Raw genomic sequence first — 8672 nt, 5'->3', positions numbered from 1 at the left:
ATAGGTACGTGACCAATGACCATTCATGCCATAATAATGACATTATTTTCTTATATCATCTCAAACCTCCTTCTAGAGGTGAGTGTGGTATATTCATTACCACTAGCACGTTCATATTCTTCCAAGAATGAATATGTATTTGTAAACCAGATGTTGTCAAATTCACATCATGAATGGACCATAATCATCTATATGTGCTTTATAAAATCTCATGTCAAATCGATGACAAATAATACTTTCATAAAGTGAATAATTATTTAGAGAATCCTTATTGTTCTCATTACCACAATGATGACGATTATAATTTCGTCTATTGCCACGTCCACATCCATTGATACATTCATAGTAATAATTTTATCTTCTTTCAGACTTATCACATAGTGCTATCACATTCTCTTAAGGGAATGAGAATGGAGCAAATTCAATGGGACGGGTTTCCACTTCTTGTGCCTCACGATCATACATGACTTTAATCATGGCAAGACATAGAAATTTTACCACTTCGAGTGGTTGTAGTTTCTTACAAACTCCATTAGAGTTATAATCAAAATTTATTTTCTTTGCTTGTATTTAAAATCAAAGTATAGAATATAAGAGAAAAATACGGTAAAATACTTACCTTAAATCCAGAATTTAATCATGAAGGAAGTTCATGGAACAATTGACAATGATTATGCTCAATCCCAAAGCTTCTACTCAATTGATTAGAGTCTCGTGCTGATAACGTGTTATGAAACAATAAAAGAAGAAGAATAGTATTGCAGAGAAAAGTAGGGAGAGAAAATTCTTATTAATTTTGGGATGAATTACAATGGAATAGAACCCTCTATTTATAGGGAGAGAGTGACTTAGCCACCAAGTAATAAACCCTAGAATCTCCCTAAATATAGACATTCACCATAAATAAAATTCTATTTATAACATACATTATATTTTCAGCTCTAATTATTATAGGAGAGCGTGCAAATAACGGTTTATTTAAAGAATCACTTCAGTTTAACTTGTAACAGTAAATTATTGCTCTACTTTTCAGGTTACCATATCATGCTTGCTATGAATAGCCACCTATGTTGTAGGTCAATTTAATCTTGTAATGTGAAAAAATTACACAAATAATATTTACAGCCACATTAGAATTTACACAAAAAATATTCCCAGCCACATTAGGTAAAGATGCTCGAATATATATATATATATATATATATATATATATATATATATATATATATATATATACATATATATATATATATATATACTATAACAAGGGGACATTTTGAGGAGCTTCCAGTTATGTGCTTGCACACTCGGGGGTATTTCCGGAATTTGAAAGCACTGATGACTTAGCCCAGTTATGTGCTGTCCCTTTAGCCCAAGGTTTGACGCGGGGTTACAACACCAACTTCAGCTGTTACTCTTTGTGGAAAACTCCATAGTTCCTCAAATTCCTCCTGTTTTGGTCCATCTCTTTCTCCTATAGTTTATTAAAGCAGAAAGTTCATAACAAAAAAAAGTATTTCCGTTGCCGGGACTTGAACCCGGGTCTCTCGGATGAGAGCCGAGTATCCTGACCAACTAGACTACAACGGAAGTTGTGTTCATCAATATCGCATTAATTTGACTAAGCTGAAAATGTTTATAAGGAACAAAGCATACCTCCAAGAATGAATCTGAAAATTGCATAAATTGAAAAGTGTGGAGGGAGAATTCTCAGCGAAAGTACTGTTGGATTGACTCCACTATTGATAATTTTAAGGAAAATTTGGACTTGACTACTTTGAAGACACAAAGGTAAAATGAATAGCTTACATTTACAAGAATGCCTTCAGTTTGGTTCCTAGGGAAGATGTCGCGTAGAGAGGTTGAAATTACTCAATTTTTTTGGGAATAAGGTTGGATCTTTGTGAATTGCCTTACAGGGTTTGAGTTGTTCTAGTCTTTAATTAGGAACATTAGTGGCCTCAAGTGCATAACTAAGTTCTCGGATTGTCATTTTTGCATAACTAAGTCCGACTATTATATGTTGTTGTATTAGTAGAAAATAAATATGACACGTGGAATTATGTGTGGCTGACAAATATGATACGTGGATCGCTAAGAAGACGACAGCTGAAATACTGCATTAGAAGATGCATGACATACAAGAGGCACGGGCAAATCACTCACGGATGAAGGGATACAGTTGCTTGTGTCTAAATCATTCATTAAATATGGGTTGAAATATTCACGAACCTCTAATTAATGAGGAATAAGAATTGGAACCGTTACAAAATCTCCACAAACAGTTACGATTGTCAATTATAACGGATCATTAGTGTAATGTCATAATGATTCGGCCATAAAAGGTAGGAAACGTTATATTTGTAAACCCTATAAAAAGGAAAAGAATTTCATTTTTAAGGATCATCTGAGACAATAATGGAATATATTCACTTTACTTTTCTGCTTTTCTCTATATTGACTTTGTAATCAGTTATTTCCTTACTTATTCTTGTTCTTTTCCTTTCATATAATTGAGAAAGTACGAATTTTCTTGGTTATCAGTAACCCGAGTTCTTCTAAAAATAGGCTTTGAACGAAATATACATTTTTTGGTTAAAAATATTGGTACCGTTACCGGGAATCTGATAAACTTTTCACTTTCCAAATTTATTTTTCTGTCAAACAATCATGTCGACTGCCAACAACAACAACCAACAAAACCAACTGAACCAACAAAATCAACAAGAGGGTGAAACTCCAATCCCTTCACCCTAAAATTCTCCCCAACACTCCCGAGACGAGTCAGCTCAAAGATCAACACCACATACGAATAATCAACAAGGGGACGATCAAACTGCTGAAGATGCATTGAAACAGCTAATTGCGGAACACGTCAACAATGCTCTTCAAGCTTTCATTAGTGGATTACCAACTGTACCACCAACTCCACCTCCAAACAACACTGCAACTATAGAGAACCCACGCTCGGGACTTGCTAATTCAGGCAGTGGAGGATCTCCTAGCGAATCTCGCATGGAAGGTCAGATACCCCAAATAATTCTGATTTACAAAGTTTAGTACTAACTTTGCAGAAACAGCTCAAGGAGCAGAACGATCGCATAGAACAGATACTTGGTGTGCCACTCGTGATTAAAGGAGTGGATATTGATAAATATTATCAACAGCCCTGGAATCCAAATGCCGCTCCCTTGCCAATTCCAAAAAAGTTTTAGATGCCCGATATCCCAAAGTATGATGGGACATCCAACCCATGAGATCATGTAACTACATTTACAACCGACGTGAAAGGCAATGACTTGACCAAGCAAGAAATTGAGTCGGTGCTGGTCAAAAAATTTGGCGAAACACTCACAAAAGGAGCACTAACATGGTATTCTCTTTTACCAGAAAATTCTATTGATTCTTTTGCTGAGCTTGCAGATTCATTTATAAAAGCACACTCGGGAGCTCAAAAAGTTGAAAAGAGGATAGAAGATATCTTTAAAATAAGAAAAGGAGATACAGAGCTACTCAGGGAATTTGTGGATAGATTTCAGCTTGAAAGGATGATGCTACCGCGTGTACCGGATAATTGGGCGTCCATGGCGTTTGCAAGTAACTTAAATGAAAAAAGCTCAGAAGCAACGAGGAGACTCAAAGAAAGTTTACGAGAATTCCCTGCAACTACTTGGAATGATGTTGACAACAGGTATAGCAAGAAGCTGCGGATAACAAAGATACTATCATTCAGTCACGAGGAGATGAAAGAACAAGTTCGAGGCGACCAGAAACTGAAAAAAGGTCCGGTAAGAATAGGTACGAACCTTACATGGGACCAGCAGGAAGGGATTCACGTTCTAAACAAGAGAACCCGAGGTACGGTTCCAGATCAAGAGACAGAGATGTGGGTTCGTCATCCAAGTTTGGAAAGGAGCGAGATATACAGACAGCAACATTAGTACAAAAGCAAAGAATGGTGATTACAGTTTCAATGTTAGCACATCTGACTTGGTAGCTATTTTAAGAAGTATGAGAGATAAGGTGCGGTGGCAAAAGAAATGAGATCGAACCCTAGCAGAAGAAACCCAGATTTCTGGTGCGAGTTTCATAATGATCACGGTCACAAAACAGCAGAGTGCAGATTGCTACAAGGTGAAATAGAGCACTTGTTAAAACAAGTTTATTTAACCGATTTGTTTAGCGAGAAGGGTAAGCAAGAGTATATGAAGAATAGACAGGAGCCACCAAAACTTCTGTCACCAAAAAGAACGGTTAATGTGATAAGCGGAGGAGAGGAGGTCAACAGTGTAACGTATACGGCTGCAAAAATGATGTCAAAAGTCACAGTTACCTACGAAAAGCAAATTCGCCAAGTTTTTGAAGAAGACAACATAACGTTTGATGATGCAGATACAGATAGCGTGATGATCACACACAATGATGCAGTGGTAATATCTTTACTTGTACATGATACTAATGTGAAACGAGTTTTGATTGATCCAGCTAGCTCTGTAAATATCATTCTTTTAAGAGTGGTAAATGATATGCAAGCCGATGATAAGTTGGTACCCAAAGCATGTACCTTATCTGGATTTGACAATTCAAGCGTTGTTACAAAAGGGGAGATAGTGCTCACGGCATTTGCAGATGGAGTAGTCAAAGATACGAAATTTCAAGTGATAGATACGGACATGGCGTATAATATGATTCTTGGCAGACCTTGGATTCATGAGATGAATGCTGTTGCGTCTACTTTACATCAGGTTATTAAGTTCCCTTCAAAATGGGGAATTAGACAAATCTGTGGTGATCAGCAGTCCTCTAGAAGTATCAATTCAGTGGCGGATTCAAGCATAATGAACGATGTTGCAAAATAGCAATTAGAGAATTCAGCTGAGGATTTAGCAACACAAACCTCAGTTAGAGATGGGCAAACGGATATAGACTCAAGGCCTGATATCATTCAAGATCCAGAAGAGAACGAAAACATCAAAACAACAATTGAGGAACTCGAAGCGGTGGTGCTGTTTCTACATTGGCCGGACAGAAAAGTTTACATCGGAACCAACCTGAGCCCAGAGATGAAAGGTAAGTTAATTGAATTCTTAAAAGTTAACGCAGATTGCTTTGCTTGGTCGCATTCAGATATGACAGGTATACTACCGGAGGTGATGACCCAAAAGCTGAATGAAGATCCAATATATCCACCTGTCAAACAGAAGAAAAGAAAGCAAGGATCCTTCAAAAACCAGGTGATTCAGGACTAGGTACGAATGATTTTAAAAATCGGGTCTATCCGAGAGGTAAAATATCCTAATTGGCTAGCTAATACTGTAGTGGTGCCCAAAAAGAATGGTAAATGGTGAGCTTGTGTAGACTATACTTGTTCTCACCCAATTTTTTCCTCATATATATATATATATATATATATATATATATATATATAATTCAAATAGTGCATATGCACCATCACTTGGTTTATGAACATATACACCATCTTTTTCATAATTTTTTATAATTTTTAAAGGCTTTTAATCAATTTATCCTGCATTTTTTGTCATATAAATAATTATTAATTGCATCTCAAATTATTTATGATGATTTATCATTTAATTTTCCTCATTTATATCCATATTAAGCTTTAAATATTTTTGATGCATTTATTATACTCATATTTGTATCCTTAGGCTAAATTGCGTATTTTACAATAATAGCCCATATATGTGCATAATTGCATTATTTATACAGAAAATGACTTTTTATATTTTTATAATTTTAAGTAATTATTTTAAATCATTTTTATGCACGAGTGATATTTTTGTTATTTATTAATTATTTTCTATAAATTATTTATTTGTTAAAATGGGTATTTAAAATATAGCCCTTTTCTTAATTATTTTCGGACCACCCCAGCCCAGCTACTTAAACTCCTAAGCCCAACCCCCATATACACCAGCACAAAATACCCAGCCCAAATCAATTAACCCAATTAGCTAAACCCGGTCGGTACCCGTCTATTATAACCCACCCCGGTCACCTTTAAGTCCCAGCCGTTGATCTTTTAAGATCAACGGCCCACATCCCTTCTCCCTATTTTAATTAACAAAACCCCTAACCCTACATCTCATTCACTCAAACCCGCCGCCTCTGTATTCTCTCATCTCTTCTTCTTCTCCTCTCAAAACCCTAGCATCGTCATCTCACAAGTCTCTCCGATTCCAACCCAAATGAATCATCCATGATTCCTTTACCTTATTGACCCTTCCTTTTTACTGGTTACCCGTCTTTGGTATTATATAATTGCTTTCCTAATATGGCAAGCAGATCTTGTAAGAATCAAACCAAAAATTGGTTCAAATACTTAACTTGCTGTTTATTTCGTCTGTGTTCATCATTTTGCTCTTTGTAAGTACGAATATTTGTGTATCTTTTGTGGTTTCTTACTTACCCAAAATAGGGTTTTCAGATCTTTTTTAGTTGAACCAAAAATAGGTTCGACTCTCTGATTTTAAGTATTATTCTATCCATATTCGCCCTATATTCTACTATGGCCTGTTTTTATCATATATTTTTCAATATTTGTCTTACCCTAAAATTAGGGTTTTCAGATTTTCTTAAATCGGACCAAAAATAGTTTGACTCTCTGATTTTTAGTGTTATTTGGGTCTATATTTATCTTATGTTATTATTTTTGTGTATATTCTAGTAATATTTGTTTTCCTAAAAAACTAGGGTTGCTTGACTTCTCCTAAATTGATTCCGAATCAATTTCGCATGCTACTCTTTCCTTTTCTTTTGGGGTTGATTGATTGTTTTCCTTGTCTGTGTGTTTAACTTTTACCACTATTTAAACCCTTTACCCTTTCCCCTTTAGGCAGACTCGAACTATCCAGACTCTCACTAAAAACGTAGATTTTAACTCTAATTCTCTTTGCTCGTTTGTTCCGGTCTTGGCCGGCTGAAAGCCAAGGCCAATTAATTCTGGACTTAACTACTGTGGTGTATTTCTTGCTTTCCCGCCTAACTGGTAAGTCATTATCCCTTGCCATTTTATTTTTTTCTATGTTTCCATAATCTGTGTTGTTCGACCCAGCATGTTTGTTCTTTATTCTGAGCATGATTCTGCCACCTTTATGATTCTATGAGTTCATCTAGTCCTATAAGGGGTAGGGTTAATTGGTTTCTTTGAATAATATGAATCCTCTTAAAGGATAACTTATTGTTTTAACTTGTCTCTTGCACCCTTCTGGATTCATGTGATAATCTGACTGTTTGCCTTAACACTTCGCCTAAATGTTGCTATGATTAAACAAGGTTGTCCTAAAATGTCAGCATGCACACTTAGTGTAATTAAGTCTTTTTCTGACTTAACTAGTTTAAAACTATGTACTTTGCAAACCTTGCCAATTGATTTCTTGGTGCAATTCTGCCTACAAATTCTGTCTTCTAAACTCTGTTATGATGGTTTTCTTCTAAAATCAACACTGTTTTAAATCTATTCCTGCCTCCTTTTATGTGCTGCTACTTTTTAAACTCCTACTCTTAAGTCCTTTAGGTTCTATCCTCAACCTCCCAAGTGTAAGCACTGTTCAGGGTCCATGTGAGATTCATGTGAACTCTGACACACTGGGGTTTGGTTCTTAACTGCCTTTGAATAACTTCTGAGCATTTGTTCTCTAGTGTGAGCATTGCCCTGGGACCCTGAGGCTCTTGGAAACTTTGACACACTAGAAACCTGGTTCTATATGTGCTATGGGTGAATTACTCCCCAGTGACTATGTTGTACATGTGAAATAAGCCTCGAAGCTGAAATGGTTTGAAGGCCTGGTTGCCCAGGTGTATTTGGGCCTAATAAAGGGCTCCCTATAGTTTATTTCATTACCCTTATGTAATTTATTTACTAATCTGATCTATAATAACTTTGTAACAAACAGATTCCGGGGTGTTTAGTAAAAATTGGGAAGGGTTCTTTATTTTCTTTGTTAATCCGGGTAGAAATTCTGCCTATAGGGTTTCATTTATGCTTTTGATTCTGCTCATTTGTCAAAACTGTATAAGTTCTATATTGTGCTTAGAAATCTTGCCTATAGGATTTTCATTTGTGATGTTGATCCTGCTTATTTTTTTAGAATCGTGCCATTTCAATATTTTGTTTACGTATTAGAGATCCCTCCTATAGGGTTAATATTATAATCTTGTTAGGGATCCTGCCTATAGGATGTATCAATATGTCCAACAAATATGTGTTAGTAAATCATGCCTATAGGACTAATATCTTGCTTAATTGTTTTCTGGCAGTGTGTACAATTTCTGCCTATATACTGCATAATAGATATCATGCCTATAGGAGTAAAATCAGTTCAATCATGCCTATAGGATAAATATCAGTTCAATAATAGATATCATGCCTATAGGATTCTACTAAATGATTCCAAATCAACCGTCACTGTCAATCACTTAGATAATATGCCTATAGGATTTAATGAACATTCTGGATTTATAGTTGTGATTTACTGCTATTCATTATTGTCTGAAGCGCCTAGATATTATACAGAATTAAAATCAGTAGGCAAATAATAGATCCTAACATTCGCATTAAGAAACTAACTTCTTTGCATACTGCTGCTCTCCTGTTTCTCACATAGATATCCTGCCTATAAGACTTTAAGATTAATAAAGCCTGCCAATGA

At 35.7% G+C, this 8672-nt stretch overlaps 1 non-coding gene across 1 annotated transcript; it reads right to left on the bottom strand.

The window, feature by feature from the left end:
* Positions 1–1517: 1517 nt before the first annotated feature.
* Positions 1518–1590, bottom strand: TRNAE-CUC. The gene has a single exon. It is a non-coding gene; the product is annotated as a tRNA-Glu (tRNA).
* Between the last annotated feature and the right edge of the window lie 7082 nt (positions 1591–8672).

This window comes from Nicotiana attenuata, unplaced genomic scaffold (assembly GCF_001879085.1).
Source record: "Nicotiana attenuata strain UT unplaced genomic scaffold, NIATTr2, whole genome shotgun sequence".
Classification (NCBI taxonomy): domain Eukaryota; kingdom Viridiplantae; phylum Streptophyta; class Magnoliopsida; order Solanales; family Solanaceae; genus Nicotiana; species Nicotiana attenuata.
Note: the sequence above shows the minus strand (reverse complement) of the source record. Positions and strands in the feature narration are given on the sequence as shown.